The 13261-nt window shown below is 47.0% G+C and overlaps 1 pseudogene; it reads left to right on the forward strand.

Annotated features, from left to right (window-relative positions):
• The first annotated feature begins 333 nt into the window (after window positions 1-333).
• LOC125519174 lies at window positions 334-3290 on the forward strand (annotated as a pseudogene).
• Window positions 3291-13261: the final 9971 nt, after the last annotated feature.

Consider the following 13261-nt stretch of genomic DNA (forward strand, 5'->3'; position numbering starts at 1 on the left):
GTCCGGCGAACTCTATATAAGCCACCCCTCCTCAGTGTAAAGGGTTCGCACCCCTGTAATTCATACACAGATAATCCAGTCGACCGCCTCCGGGCTCCGAGACGTAGGGCTATTACTTCCTCCGAGAAGGGCCTGAACTCGTAAACCTCGTGTGCTTACAACTACTCCATAGCTAAGATCTTGCCTCTTCATACCTACCCTCCTACATTACTGTCAGGCTTAGAACCACGACACCACCGACGGTGCAGATCCGAGCGGCTAGAGGAGGAGCCACTGCCTGCATGTGGCCTTGCGGCCCTGCTAGGGCCTTCCGGCGAGGTGCCCGGCCAGTCCATGGCGCGACCCGGCCTCCCACAGCCGGCCGAGCTCAAGACCGACCGGATCCGCCCCAAAACTGGTCGGCGGATGCGCAAACCAGGTGGCCGTGGTTGGGTAGCTCGGCGGCGCCGAGGGGAAGGGGTTGGGCGAGCTCGCGTCCGAACTGCACGGCTGCAATGGCAGCGGCGGCGGCGGCGACGACGAGGGGAAGAGTGGGGAAGAATGGAGGGGGTGCGGCCGGAGGGAGGGAGGGGGCAGATAGAAAAAGGCCCGCGTTGTGCCACCGACGGGCGGGCCAGGGGAGAACACGCGCAGACGACCCGCGCATCCGCGTGGTGTCTGTTTCACCCCAAAAGCGGCGCAAACTTGGGCTGCGGATGGGTCGAAAGCGGACAAAAGTCCATTTGCGGCCGCGCGCTGGTCCGTCTCGTTTGTGCCTTTTACCCCAAACGGACGGGGACGGACAGGATAGGATCGCGCGGTGGAGTTGGCCTCAGAGAGGAGAGAACGGATGGATGCAGCGACTCCGCACGGCAGGATGCTGCTGCCGACAGATTCTCGTGGAACATATATCTCTGTCGTGTGATTCTCTCGGTTTCAGCTTCGGGAGAAGGTCACTTTATGGCTCTACAGTTCAGGGCATCTTCATCAAGATGATAAGAAAATGACCTATGTTTTCTTAGATGCAGACGGCTTCTTTTTGTATTGTGTTGAACGAAAGACACTCACTATTGTCGATTCCTTGTGGAGGACATGGGATTGGATGATTTGCCCCACTTTATAATGGATTTGATGATTTGCCTCAGCGTTGTTTCAATGACCTGTGGCCCCGGCCCCATCCGGCAGCCTTTCAGGGGGCAAATTATCAAATGAAAAAGTAAAGTGGGGCAAAAGATTCAATTTTGATCAAATGTTTTTTATTGGCTTATTTTATTATGGCTTAAGTTTCAGTGATGTATTACGGTCCAGAACAAAAAGAGGAAGAAGCCGGTGGAATACGCGCAAGCTATGTTTTAGTTTTGAGCATCGCATGAGCTATGTTTAGCACGTACTATTTCCTATTAGGTGCTATTGAGCTCGTGAGCTACGTTTTTTTCTTCATTTTTTTGGGTTTTCCAATGTTTTACCATCGTTCTCTTTGGCTTTTCTCTGTTTTTTTTTTTTTCGACAGTTTTCCTTTTCATATTTATTTTTCTCCTTCAGTTTCCTTGTTTTCTTTTCCCTTTTCTCCTTTTTTCAACACACATCTAATATTTTCTTACACATTTTATATTTTCAATTACAGCAGAACATTTTCAAATACACGAGTAATATTTTCCAATATATCTTTTTGAGGTCTATTTTTCATACACACTGTACATTTTTCTACACATGTAAAACATTTCTATATGCGTTTAACATATTTAAAATACATGATTGAAAACTTTTACTAATAAAAGTTTCGAACATTTATCAAATATCTCTTAAATGTTTTCCAAATTCATTCTTTCCTCTGCTTCTCGGTCTGATCAAATGACACGGTTGCCTAACTCTGTTCGGTTTGGTGTGCATGAATGTGCAGCTGTCGTCGCAGGGGCCGATGCACGATGAGATCGGCTTTGAGTTCCTGGGAAACGTCACCGGCGAGCCCTACACTCTGCACACCAACGTGTTCACGCAGGGGCAGGGCCAGCGGGAGCAGCAGTTCCGCCTCTGGTTCGATCCCACCAACGACTTCCACACCTACTCCATCCTCTGGAACCCAAAGCACATCATGTAAGTTTGTTGATCGCCATTGCCAAACCTTCGTTTCTCATCGCCTTGCGCAGCGTTGACCAATCATGGTGTACTTAGGACGTGTTCTGAAACTCTCTAGCTTCTCAAAACTTCACAAATCCAGCTTCTTGAGCTAGCTTCTCACTTCACCTGGCTATTTCGATGTGTTCTGCTCTCTTGATGGCTTCTCCCAGCACATGTTACAGTAGCATCACCATGACTGCCAATCTGCCATAGGGATGGAGCAAAGGCAAACTCACCTTGGATTGGGGAGAGGGGGCGAGGGCGAGGAGGCTGGCTCAGAGGAGGACATGGTGACACTGGCATCAATGGCGTCAAGGTGGTCGTCTCCTGCCGGTGGGGTTGCTGCTCCTGGCTGGCGGCGGGGAAGTGATCCTTCGGGACGGGATCCGATAGGAACGGGGCTGGACTAGTCGAAACTACCAGCAGATAGGCTCGCCGGCCGGCGAGGGGTTGGAATCAGGCGCGGCGGCGGCCACTGGCGGTGCTGGTTAGGTTACGAGGGGATGAGATGTCGAGGGAAGAGGGAAGAGGCGTCAAATACAAGTGGTGCGAAACATTTTTTTTCGACTTGGCGGTGGCATCCTCTTGTAATTACGTCGAACTCCTCGCTTCTGCGTTTTCTGAAGCTGGGCTTGAGCTGCTCCACCTTTTTGCACTAGAGAAACGCAGTGCTTCGAGAAGCCCACTCCGCGGAGGTAATCCGTTCGGTCCAGCTCCGCGCGTGGACTTGGAGAAGCCCGGAGCAGGAGAAGTTCTGAACGGGCCCTTAAATGCAGCTTCATGGTGGACGACATGCCGATCAGGGACTTCAGGAACCTGGAGGGAAAGGGGATCGCGTTCCCCAAGAACCAACCGAGATGCGCCTCTACTCCAGCCTTTGGAACGCTGACGACTGGGCCATGCAGGACGGCCGCGTCAAGACAGACTGATCCCACGCGCCGTTCTCTGCCTCATACCGCGGTTTGAAGGCCGACACGTGCGTCGTGACCGCGGGCGGCCGGACGCGCTGCGGTGCCAGCGTGGACACGGAGGTCGCCCCCGGCACCGGTGCGGCCGGAGAGTGGTACAACCAGGAGTTGGACCCGAGTCGGCAGCAGCGGATGCGGTGGGTGCAGAGCAATTACATGATCTACAACTACTGCATCGACCCCAAGCGCTTCGCCCAGGGCGTCCCTGCCAAGTGCTCCATGTAGTCCATGTTTGTCGATCGCCGGTGGAAGACGGCCGGACATAGGGAAGATGGGGTGTCACTAGTAGAAAAAGGCCCATCTGTCCCGGTTCGTAAGGGCCTTCTGTCCCGATTTTGGAACCGAGACTAAAAGGTCGTTACTAATGTCCTTGGCCTTTAGTCTCGATTCTTACACAAACCGAGGCAGATGGGTCTCCACGTGGCCGCTGCGGCCAGCCCAGGCAGGGGGGCCTTTGGCCCCGGTTGGTGACACCAACCGGGACCAAAAGGCATCCACGCGTCAGCAGCTGGCTGGAGCTGAGGTTTTTGTTTTTTTAAGGGGCTGGTTTAGGGGTTTTGGGGGTTAATTTAGGTTGTTATTAGCTAGCTAATAGAGAGAAGTGTCCTCTCTTATATCTCCGTGCTTGGTTTACCAACGCTACTGCTATGCCTAAACATGGCTTAGATTGAAGTGAAGGCAACATGTGGTGCATGTCGAAAGTAATACTAATCCTAACTTTCAAGTTTGGATTGTACTACTTTCGACATGCACCTCATGCATGTTTCCTTCACTTCAATCCAATCTATATTCATTTCACCCGCTGATGTATAATAACTCTTCATGCTCGCATCATGCATCATCATATATAATAACAAGTCTACTAATCATCATCATACAACTTCTACTTGTTATTAATAACAAGTCATACGATCATCATCCTCATAGTCATCGAACTAACCCTACTTAATTGTTCTTAGCACATGATGATCAGTATTAGGTAGGACCTAAATACCCTCTTTAAGGTAAAATAGCATAAAACAATATAGACCCTGACTCTCCATTATGGAGAACGGAGATCATCCTGTCTCCAATTCTTGCGCTTCACTTCCTTTTTCTTCCAAGAACCTCCTTACGACTGTCCATACATTTTTTCCATCCTTTGATTTGCATGTCTCCATTCCTTTTAGAAATTTGATATGGACAGTTGAGATTCGTAGGATGACCTGGCTGTTTGTTCAAAACATTAAGGCTACCTTTCTAATACATCAAATGAGGCACACAATTCTCTGGGATTATCTGTTGAAAAACATAGTAATAACTTCATAGTTAGCAATGATGTACTAGTTTTAGAAGTATGCAAAAGATGCACGGATGTCGTAATAGTAAAAAATCTTACCAGGGTATCTCCATGGTAGTTACCGTAGTTGAACACGTGCACTAGTGGCACGTATTGGCCATAATGTTGAGGAATTTGATTGTAGATATTGTAATTCTCAATAACAGTACAAAATCCGACCAGATGATTTTTTCTCCTGATAAGTTAATTCGGAGCCATCGGTGTAGTGGGTTTTGTCTACGATCTCCTGCACATTCTTTGAAGAATGAAAATAAGCTGTCAATGGAAATAAGCTGTCAACTATTTTGAAATAAACAATATAAATTAGCTAATAACTATGTTTGAGAAACTCACATAGTGGTAGAATTGGAGGCGTATCAACAAGGACCCAAATGTCCATATTGTCTTGCTCGATTTCAGGATCACCAAGATCCATGGTGACAAGCATACCCTCATCAAAACCATACATCTTGCAAAGTGCTTCCCATTTTTTGCAACCAAAATGGGTTACGCTCTCAGAATTGTACAACTTTACTTCAAAATCCACATCATGATGAGTCCTTAGGTGATTTTTCTTTGTTTCAAAACTTTCATGGTCTTCAAAATCCTTCCTCTCCAAGACATAGCGTCTTGCATGGCATGGATAAGCTACTCGAATTGTAAAAGATGAAAATTACACGTTGAAATAGTTGTAGTCATGCTTAATTACGAAAAAACACTTATCGTCGTTGCGTACCGTTTCAACATCGAAGGTCTCCTCGAGCTTAATGCTGAAGCGCCGAATATCATCCAGGTGAGGTCTGTCGCACAGACCTCGATCGTCGTGGCACCAGTTGCACTCCCCCGGGAGACTTTCGTCGTCTGATGACGACATTTCCTATGTTCATAATTCAAAGATTAAACTTGTACAATTAAATATATGTACTACAAAAATTAAATTAGATCATTATTATTCATCTCGGGTTGACTATTGGTCTGTCGAGTCTTTTCTTGAAAACTCTCAGCTCACGTGGTGTATATATTCGACTCTCAGTGATGGTCGCTCCTCACTTCGTCCCCGAGTGCATTACACAAAAAATGTCCAACACACGGGAACAAAGGAGAAGTGACCCCCACGACAACAGTCAGGATTCTTCGTCCTCTCATATATATATGGTGGAACTCTCCCTCACTGATTCCTCTCTGACATTTGCGACCATCGGTGATGGTCGTTACTCCTTCTTCCCCTAGTGCATAACAAAGGTCTAGCACCCGGAGAAGAAGGAGAAACGACCCCCACGACAACAGTCGGGCTTCTTCGTCCTCTCATATATAGTGGAGACTCGACAGACTTAAAGTCAACCCGAAATATCATTTAATTATCTTTCTAAAAAGGATTTGGTTGGTCTCACCTCGAGGTCGGAGGGGTCGGTGACGGGGACGACGGCGGGGATGATGGAGGGGGGCTCCTAAATTTCTGCGAAAACAAAAACCCTATAAGCTATCAACTAATCATATGCATACATCTTGCATAGTGCTCTCCAATTTTAGCATTCAAAGTAGGAGTAGTTTTCCAATTTGAGCATTCAATAAGCAAAATCAAATCGCAAAATAAAGTAGTATTCAAATTAGGATGCATTCAATTATAAGCAAAACTACATCATCTCTTGCGTCCGTACATCGTCGAATATTATCACTAATACACCTCAAATACTATCATACATATAACATCGCTAGTACAGCTAGAACCGTAGCGCCCGACGGGTATCGGCACGGGCGGTGCACACCCAAAGAGAAGGAATCACCACAGGATCGCTCCAGTGAGATCCCTGAAGAACCTGCCAGGTATTGTCGAACGTGGCCTCCAACGCAACCATGTAGTGACGGACGTGCTCGTCCTCCTCGCTGACACGGTGACGTACCACCTACGCGGTGTCCGGAAGCCTCGGCACCGTCACTGGCCCATGCGACCGCCACCAAACAAGGATAGGGTCAACGACGGGCTGGCTCCTCACCAACCTACGCCCCCGGAAGGTAGCACCTCCCAAAACCAGCCCGGCGGAGCCCAGTCCCGGACATGGCCCTCTGATCAAGCCGGCCTCCTCCGCCGAGTCGACGACGAGGATGCGGGATAGGCATCGTCGATGTCGATGCGGGAATAATTGCTTTAACTAAAAAAATAAACTAGTTCTATTAATTTTCTTGCTAAAAATAAACTACTTCTATAGTAAAATAAACTAGTTTTATTAAATCAAGTAGTTCAACTACTAAGCACTTACTATAAATAGAATAAAGTAGTACTTACTAAAAATAAACTACTTCCATATATAGTAAAATAAAGTAGTTTTATTAAATCAACTAGTTCAACTACTAATTAATTAAGCACTTACTATAAATAAAATAGTTTTTTTAAATCAACTAGTTCAACTACTAATTAAGCATTTACTATAAATAAACTAGTCTAACTAGTTCAACTACTAATTAACCACCTCCACGGTGTCCGGAAGAAGAAGAAAAAGAGGAGAAGAAGAAAGGATTAACAGAGGAGAACATCGAAGAAAAAAAAGAAGAAAAAAAGAGAAGAAGAAGAAAGGAATAGAGGAGAAGAAGAAAAAAAATACTATTTTTCTTCTTCTCCTATTTCTTCCTCTTCTTCTCCTTCTTCTTCTCCTTCTTCCTCTCCTACTTCTTTTTCTTCTTCTTCTTCCTTCTTTCCTTCTTCATCTTTTCTTCCTTTTCCTTATTTTACTTTTTCCTCTACACTAACCTAAAATGCACTAAACTAAAATCGACATCTACTAACAATCTAAATAAAAAATTAATACATATATGAAAAAAAACGGGGGCTCACATCGGGGGCGGCCGGCGAGGGCGATGGCAGGGGCGGCGGAGGGCGACGACGACGGCGACGGGGGCGGAGGGCGACGGCGGGGGCAGCGGAGGGCGGCGGCGGGGGGCGGAGGGCGACGACGACGGCGACGGGGGCGGCTCGGGGGGCGGCGGAGGGCGACGGCGACGGGGGACGGCTCGGGGGCGGCGGAGGGCGGGGGGCAACTGACGATGAAATTGTGAAATTTTCACAAGTCCAGCTTATATACCCAAAGCATTGGTTCCGGTTCATGGCAAAAACCGGGACCAATGCCCCCCTTTAGTACCGGTTGGTGCCACAAACCGGGACCAAAGGTCAGTTTTCGGCAGACCAAAGGGCGGGAAACAACGACCTTTGGTTCTGGTTGGTGACACCAACCGGTACCAAAGGGGGGCATTCGTACCGGTTGGTGCCACGAAGCGGTTCCAATGCCCCCCTTTAGTCCCGGTTGGTGGCATCAACAGGGACCAAAGGCCTCGTGCTGCCCGTGCCCAAATGTTTTGTTCCACCTCGCTAGCTGAGAGGGGCGCGCATTGGTTTATAAGCCCCACTGCTGCACCCCTCTCGAGCTCCTCTCCATTGTAGGCTTTCGGGCCTAATTGTCACTGGTATGCCTGATGGGCCTACTGGGCCTTCTGTGAGCTTGAATCCTGGCCCATGAATGAGTTTCTAGTCGTATTCAGGTCGTGGAGGCCTAGTAGGTGGCATATTTTTTATTTTTCCCTGTTTTTTTCTTTTTTGCTTTATTTATTTTGTTTTGTTTCTACTTACAATAAAAAACTTATTTATTTTATTTTATTTTGTTTCTAATTACTTACTTATTTTACTTCATGATAATTCTTTTTGCTATTAAAGTTTCTAACAAAAAAAGTTCTTTATGAAAATTATTTTTACTTTTAATGATTTTGAACAGAAAATACTTTGATAATTTTAGTTGCATCAATTTTATATGTAATTTTAGTTTCAATAATACTAGAGGTTGCTTATAATGTTTTGAACAGAAAATACTCTGATAATTTTAGTTTCATAAATTTTATTTATGTTATTAAAGTTTATTTTATTTTATTTTGTTTCTACATATATATTTTATTAAAGTTTATATTATTTTGTTTCTAATTACTTATTTAATTTATTTTATGATAATTCTTTTTGCTATTAAAGTTTGTAACAAAAAAGTTCTTTATGAAAATTTTGTGAACTCCCGACTTTTTGTGTGTTCAAAATGCACCATTCAAAGCCACATTATCAATTTTCAACCCTTTCTGACTTCATTTGTTATCTTTCATGTTTACTGATTATTTTGAGCTATAAGACCCTAAAATTGAAAAGCATTTCAAATGAACACTGAAAAGGTGGAAATTTGGCATGGTATCATCATTTCATCCACATAGCATGTGCAAGAAAGTTGAGAGGGTTACGGCAAAAACTGGATGCACTTCGTGTACAAAACGGACAATCTCTTTCGAAGTATCAGGATTTCATACGGAAACTTGTCTGTTACAACAGACATTTTAAATGAACTACGAAAATGTTGAAAGTTGACATGGTATCATCATAATAGTTGTGGAGAGAAAGTCTTCACTTTTTCTTCGCTTGTCCGCCGGGACCCTTTCCAAAGATTACGTGTAAATCATTGACCATAGCAAGTACGTGATCACCGGTATGCATGGCGGGCTTCTTCCGGTGATCTGCCTCGCCTTTGAAATGCTTGCCTTTCTTTCGACATTGATGGTTGGTCGGAAGAAATCGACGATGTCCCAGGTACACATTCTTCCTACATTTGTCCAGGTATATACTTTCGGTGTCAGCTAAACAGTGCGTGCATGCGTGATATCCCTTGTTTGTCTGTCCTGAAAGGTTACTGAGAGCGGGCCAATCGTTGATGGTTACAAACAACAACGCGTGCAGGCTAAATTCCTGTTGTTTGTGCTCATCCCACGCACGTACACCGTTTTCATTCCACAGCTGTAGAAGTTCTTCAACTAATGGCCTTAGGTACACATCAATGTCGTTGCCGGGTTGCTTAGGGCCTTGGATGAGAACTGGCATCATAATGAACTTCCGCTTCATGCACATCCAAGGAGGAAGGTTATACATACATAGAGTCACGGGTCAGGTGTTGTGCTTGCTGCTCTGCTCCCCGAAAGGATTAATGCCATCCGCGCTTAAAGCAAACCATACGTTCCTTGGGTCACCTGCAAACTCAGCCCGGTATTTTCTCTCGATTTTTCTCCACTATGACCCGTCAGCGGGTGCTCTCAACTTCCCGTCGTTCTTACGGTCCTCACTGTGCCATCGCATCAACTTGGCATGCTCTTTGTTTCTGAACAGTCGTTTCAACCGTGGTATTATAGGAGCATACCACATCACCATCGTAGGAACCCTCTTCCTGCGGGGCTCACCGTCAACATCACCATTGTCATTTCGTCTGATCTTATACCGCAATGCACCGCATATCGGGCATGCGTTCAAATCCTTGTACGCACCACGGTAGAGGATGCAGTCATTAGGGCATGCATGTATCTTCTGCACCTCCAATCCTAGAGGGCATACGACCTTCTTTGCTACGTACATACTATTGGGCAATTCATTATCCTTTGGAAACTTCTTCAATATTTTCAGTAGCTTCTCAAATTCTTTGTCAGGCACAGCATTCTCTGCCTTCCACTCCAGCAATTCCAGTATGGTACCGAGCTTTGTATTGCCATCTTCGCAATTCGGGTATAACCCTTTTTTGTGATCCTCTAACATGCGATCGAACTTCAGTTTATCCTTTTGACTTTCGCATTGCGTCTTTGCATCGACAATGATCCAGGGGAGATCATCATCATCGGACACATCGTCTGGTTCCTCTTAATCTTCAGCAGCTTCCCCCGTTGCAGCATCATCGGGCACATCGTCTGGTTCATCTTGATTTTCAGCAGTTCCCCCCGTTGCAGCATCACCGTATTCAGGGGCACATAGTTGTCATCGCCCTCTTCTACTTCGACGTCTTCTGTCATAACCCCTATTTCTTCGTGCCTCGTCCAAACATTATAATGTGGCATGAAACCGTTGTAAAGCAGGTGGGTGTGCAGGATTTTCCGGTTAGAGTAAGACATCGTATTCCCACATTTAGGTCATGGACAACACATAAAATCATTCTGCTTGTTTGCCTCAGCCACTTCGAGAAATTAATGCACGCTCATAATGTACTCGGAGGTGTGTCTGTCACAGTACATCCATTGTCGGTTCATCCACGTGCATTATATATAATTATGTGTGTCAAAAGTAAGAAAATCAGACACGTATCTATCTAAAGTAAGATTATTTTTTCTTTCAGAAAGAAGATAAGAACAAGAGGCTCACCATGGTGGTGCCGGCGACGAGATCGGCATGGGCGATCGACGGCGGTGAAGACGGGGACGGGGCGTGACGGACCGCTAAACCTAGACAAATCTCGGGAATATGGAGTTCGGATGTCGAGCTTCGAGAGGACAAAACTTAACTAGCGTGGCTCGGGCATTTGATCGAACACCTCATGTGCATAGGAGGTGAGCTAAAGCACCCAAATGCGCTCCCCTCGCCGGCCAAAAAAACAGAGCAGTGTGGACTGCTCTGCTCGCCGGCGAGAGGGTATATATAGGCAACTCATTTGTCCCGGTTTGTGGCAGAAACCGGGACTAAAGGCCCCCCTTTTGTACCGGTTCTAGGCACGAATCGGGACCAATGGTTGTGGGCCAGGAGCGATACTTATTGGTCCCGGTTCGTGCCTAGAACCGAGATAAATGGGTCCGCATAAACCGGAATGAATGCCTCCCGAGGCCCGGCCGGGCCCCTGGACGCACGAACCGGGATGTATGCCCCCATGGGTCCCGGGTCGTGACTGAACCAAGACTAATGGATTTGGCAGGCTCGAATCAAAGCCCTATTTTCTACTAGTGTGTCTGTATAAACCGATATCAGTAATGATTGGTAATGAGGAGATGTGTAAAGTAGTCGGTGGTAGATTCTTCTATGTCATTTACGCCCAGTTCTTCTAGTCGTGATCACGATCATTTCGTGTGTAATCTATTGCCTCCTCGTACGTACGTTCATCACCTGTATGCTGCTCTCTGCTCTAATTTGGAACAACGTCATATGAATCTGTGCTTCCTTTACATCTTGACATAAGCTGCCTGTAATGGAAGTATCATAAGTAATATTATACATACTAAATAAGCAATTTGATGAGATGGCATAGAATTAAATGAAGCAAAAGATGGTTGAATATCATATCATGATACCGTATCATATTAAATGATGTGTTACTCCGTGTCATGTATGGTATTCCCTCCGTTCCAAAATATAAGTCTTTTTAGATATTTTAACAAATGACTACATACGAAGCAAAATAAGTGAATTTATACTCTAAAATATGTCTACATATATTCGTGTGTTGTAGTCCATTTAAAATTCTAAAAAGACTTATATTTAAAAATGGATGGAGTAATAAATATAATCATTTATGATATCAATATATAAAACTAAGCATTACGGATGTAGTATCATACACTAATATCATATATATAATATCAGTACATGATACTCTCTATTACAACCAGCCTAATACGTGTGAAATAATACAGATCTAGTTTCGCTCACCATCGGGGTGATTGTCCGATGAAAAAAGACCTATCCATGAATGAATGGAGTACGGTGCATGCATAGCCACACCTATACGGCACGTGTAAGATGAAGGGAGGTCGGTCAGTGCAGGGCATGGGCGCACGGCCACTGACCGCAAGGCGACACGAAGCGCGACAGAGGAAAGGACAATGGCCTCCCTTCGTAATGATTCGTCAGGCCAACTTCATCGCACGACCCTAAACAAACGTTCATTTTGTCCAAATTCTGTCCATTTAGATACGATTTGGGGTTGTATCCGGACGTGTCCTGAGATACGGTGGCCGTGCGTCCAACATGTGACCGCATCCATTTGCCCCATCCTGTCCGCGTCTATTTAAAAAACCAGTAGCAACGTTTCAAATGCCAAACCCTAGTTCGGGCCAATGGCCCCGGTTCATCACGCCGGCAACAGAGCCAGCGGTCTACATGTCCATCGCCGGCATCAGCCAGCGGCCGGCAACACAGCCAGCCTCCAAAATGATTAGTTGTCCTCGCCGGCAACACAGCCAGCGGCCGGCAACACAGCCGGCCACCAAAATGAATGTTTTCTCGTCGGCACCAGCCAGCGGCCCAGCGGGCGGGCGGCACCCATGCCAGCCTCAAAAAAGAACGGCCACGGCCGATCGGACGACCTAGTTCAGGCCTTCGGCTTTGAGCATCTCCTTCTGCTTGGCCTCGAACCAGGCCCTCGTCTTGTCGCTCATATTCGACAAGTCCACGCTCATGATCGCAAGGGCCACCTCCTTCGCTTTGGTGGCGGCGTTCGTGGCCTCGATGTCGAGCTGCCTGTGCCTGGCCTTGACGTTGTCGGCCTCGATGTCGAGCTGCCTTTGCCGCGCGGCCTCCAGCTCCTTGCGTTGGGCAGCGAACTTGGCCGCGGCGGCATTGACCTTGACGGCCGCTCTCCGTTCCCTCCTCTTCGCCGATTCCACGTCCAACTTGGCGATCTCCTCCGGCGTGCACTCCGACCACGGCTTCCTTAGCGCCTTCTTCTTCACCTTTGTGGGCGGGTCGACGGCCAGGCTGCCGGAACTCGGCGGGGCGTCGGCCATTGCCGGGGGAGAGAGGGGCGGCGGGAGGGACGTGGAAGGGTTTGGGGAAAATGGCGGCAAATGGGCGTGGGTGGGTTTTGGTTTCTTCCACCGACAGGCGGCCAGGGAAGGACAAGCGCGCGCGTCCTGCCCGTCCGCGCGCTGTCCGTTTCACCCCAAAACCGGCGCAAACTTGGACCGGGGATGGGTCGAAAGCGGACACAAAGCAGACAAAAGGCGCACTGAGCCGTCTCGTTTGTCCGTTTTACCTCAAACAGACGGAGGCGAACAGGATAGGGTCGCGCGGTGGAGTTGGCCTCAGGTCCCAGCTGAACCCTACGTACAAAACAAA

This window comes from Triticum urartu, chromosome 7, assembly GCF_003073215.2.
Source record: "Triticum urartu cultivar G1812 chromosome 7, Tu2.1, whole genome shotgun sequence".
Classification (NCBI taxonomy): domain Eukaryota; kingdom Viridiplantae; phylum Streptophyta; class Magnoliopsida; order Poales; family Poaceae; genus Triticum; species Triticum urartu.